This window comes from Alligator sinensis, unplaced genomic scaffold, assembly GCF_000455745.1.
Source record: "Alligator sinensis unplaced genomic scaffold, ASM45574v1 scaffold198_1, whole genome shotgun sequence".
Classification (NCBI taxonomy): domain Eukaryota; kingdom Metazoa; phylum Chordata; order Crocodylia; family Alligatoridae; genus Alligator; species Alligator sinensis.
Window position 1 is genome coordinate 3,277,938 of NW_005841906.1, and position 3,892 is coordinate 3,281,829.

Genomic DNA, 3,892 nt, shown 5'->3' on the forward strand with positions numbered 1-3,892 from the left:
GGAAAGAGTAGCTTTAGCTGTGGGTTTTCAGAAAAACTGGTTTGTAAAATTCAGAGTGACATCAAACCTATGCTGCGAGACTGCCTGTGGAGAAGTGCATTGCTCCTTAAATAAACAGTAATTCCCAACAATGCAGTCATTCATCACTGGGGACTACACTGTACAGTAGGTTCCCTGCTTTCTTTCCAGATTAGCAATTTAATAGCGGGACTATTCAATGTGTTAGCTGCTTGATCTCTCCCTCCTCTCATGGGAATGCCCGAGTTTGAAAAAAAGAATCCTAGAACCACGGGTGTGCTTCCTTCCGAACAGATCCAAAGGATAGTTTGTTTTGTTTACAGAAGGGGAAAAAACAAACTTCTGCAAAATAATGAAGGCACAAAGAAAGTAAATTAAGCATTTCTATTTGCTTTCTCCCAAGCCAAGTAAAAAGGGACATTTAATGAAACTGAATGTGGCAATTTTAAGTCTGATTGAAAGGGGGAAACTTTTTCACAATGTATATTTATCCCCTGACATCACTTGAACCAAGATGGTAGAGTAGAATTCACAATAACTAGACAGTTACATGGAGAAAGAGAACATACTTGATTACATTACATAGGATAAAGATATAAATTCAAAAGGAATATAAATCCTCATGTCAACTAAAGCAAGAATGTTAAGGAGGAACTCTGCTCCCTTTAATTACTTATTTGAGGGATGGGGGCTTTTGTACCTTCCTCTGAATTGCCAACACTGGTAGGATACCGCAATAGGCAACTTGGTCAGTCCAAGCAGACCAACGTTACGTTCTTGTATTCTGCTCCGTGCACATTTCCTATTAATTTACCATGAGCTACTTAATGACGTTATCAAAACCATCGCTTTCCTGCTGTCCACCTGTATCTGTTTGAGGGGCCATTTATATCTTTCAAATTTAAACAACCATGTTAAAGGAAGAATGGAATCACATCACCATCATAGAGCTTGATGCAAAAACAAACTCACACACTTTTCACAATTGTTACAGACACTAGGTGGACCCTTTCTAACTTTCAGCTCTTTACTTCTGATTGCTTAGCCAGGCCGTTTAGTAATAGAGTCAGCTGAAATTGTATGTAAATATGTTCTTTATTCCTACAGAAAAAGTCTCCCCCTCCCCCAAGAACCAAAACCCTAACACTCATGTGTACTTGTTAGATGTTTCCTTGGGTTTTAAGGAGGTGAACATGATTAAAAAGTGAGAAATAGTTTACAGCAATTCAGCATGAAACCAACTCTAACCCCTAGATGTAGAAGTCATCTTATGCATATCAACAAACTCCTTTTGTTTGGCTATCATGCTTCAGTTCCTTTTGTCTGCCTCAGAATGAATTACAAGGCATATTTTCATGCTGCAGTCTAAGCAAGTGTGGCAAGAAAGAATTTCTTTTTCATAGCTGGTACCTCCCTTTACGCCTCCTGATTTAAAATGCCTCTCTTGACCTCATAAAAGATCCAGTCTCTTTTTAGCCATAGCTCTTTTCTATTCCCTGCCTTTCTCAGATTAAACAGTGCCCCTATTGTTAACCCACAGCACCTGCTACATGGGGCCCACAGCTTTCCATGCTAGTTGGGTTAATGAAAAGGCCAAAATGGTTCATTCAGAGGCTTCAAAAATCCATTAAAAATGTTCGGGGTGAAACAGCAGATAGCACTGTGGTAAGCAATACTGCAAGTATCAATCATTTGCACTATTTGCATAGGTCATCATCATTTCAAGCTGCCCAGTCCAAAGAGGAAATCTCTTTCAACCAAGCTGTGTATCCAAGACACATTTGCTGTACAGATGTTTCCTAGAACAGCCCTGGAATGAATGAATGAGTAAATGTCAGAAAATGTTTTAGACTGAGCAAATGATGAGACATTGGGGCAAAGGAAAACTGTAGTGTTACAGCAAGTGCTGCAGTCCTTGTGCACCATGAAAAGGGGCATTAGCTCAGCTGGTGCTCTATTACTGGTTAGCTTATCATTGATTTGCTGGTGCTCTCTTTCTAGGTGATGACCATCAGTGCTGCATCTCTCAGGCTTCCTTAGCTATCTAGCTTTGGCCCCTCCACATTTGCTTTAGCTGCCAACTGCAAATCATGCCTTGGTTTTGTGCATGTATAGAGGAAGGTAGATGCGAGAGCTCTAAGGTTAAGCTTATCTATAGACTGGAGGCAGAATTTTCTGTGTGGCGGATTAGTAATGTCCCTCAATAAACTAGAAAAGGGAGTTGGGATATTACTGTGATATTATCAGATGATTGTAATTTATTTGGGCAGCAAAACTCATTTGCAGCACCTTTTTTTGCCACTGTGATGCCTGGACTTTTACACAGATATTTCATAGTTTATCTGTGCATTCCAGTGACAAGGTTATTTCTCAACACCCACAGCAGCAAATGTATCTTCAGAACTGAACTGAGTGGCCCTGTTTCTCTGAAACTGTTACATGAGGAAACTCTTCAACTTCTATTTAATCTGCTCAATGATGAGCCAGTTCTGTTTGACAAGCATGGAAACTAATCCAAATCTTATATTAGTCCTTGATTTTAATATTTATGTCAACAGCATGGAATATCTAGACCATACCTATAAATCCACTTTAATTTTTGCAGTCCTTGTATTCATTTCACTTGTGATACCTATAAAGAGGTGGCAGTGATCTTGTGATCAAGATGCAGGGAAAAAAACAGTGACCATTCCAAGATAATATGCTTCTTTTTTGGTATACAAAACTTAAAGTTTAAGTCTTAAATTTGTGCAACAAATTTCCCAAGAAACTGTTATTTTTTGTTTATTTTAAAACAAAAGATGTTAAAATGTCTGTTAAAGTTTTTATCCTCGAAACTGTATAATTCAATGGATTATTAACCTTATTTTATTTTTTTTAAATGTCCAGTGGCAAAGGATCTATTGAGTGCAGGTGCCAATTTTTTTTCCACCTGTAGAATTCCCTACTACAATAATAGTTTTCACTCATCCATTCCCTTCAGAGGAAAGGTATCACATGGTTTTCTGTAGGGGAGGAAGTGGAGAAAGTCTGTGGCTTTCTTCTCTCTTCTCCATTAAAGGCAAATTAATCTCTTGGATGTGTCATAATGAGGGTAGACATGCAACCAAAAAAAATTATCACAATCTCCTATACAGTGGCTCTGCAGCAACAGCTTGTAGGGCTGATTCTGATTTGATAAATAGGTAGCCTGCATACAGTGCCATGCAGTATGACATTCTTCTCCTTGATGCCAGAAATACTGAGACAGAGCAGCACTAAAATGTAATAAAGGCAAAGTGAGTTGTGATAAAAATAACATGATATCATGGCCAAACAGCATGATTGAGAGAGGAAGGCACTTAATATTTTGCAGGTTAGAACCCTAAAATAGTAGATGGCAATTAGTGGTAACAGGCTGTGTTAAGAAAAGGCCAGATAAAATTTCCTCCCAAAGTCCTTTCAGCTTCTGTAAGGATTATCATCCTTTATTGAATAAAAGGAGAATTGATATTGTGAGGAGGGATAGCAAGACATTTAGATTAGTCTCAAATTGTGCCTTGCCTTCCCTCCTCCAGATGCTTTTGTGGAGGATTGCTTCCCTTCTGTATAGGCAGGTACTCAGCTGCCTCCTTAGCCCTGTTTCACCCCTACTACCCTCCAAACCTGTGCCAGATAGGAAACAGGTTTCCTTCACCCAGATTCCCTTTGATTTGAAGGGGTGATCTAGATCAGTGAAAGGTCTCATGTATAGATCTCATTACCAAGAAGGCTTGTGAAACCTAATGGTTAGCAGGCTGTTAGGTAAGTTCAGCAGAGGTTTCATAACTCACTTCCTTTGAGTATTAGGCGTTGCTCTTGCCAAAATAAAACAACAACAACAAAGGAAATAAAG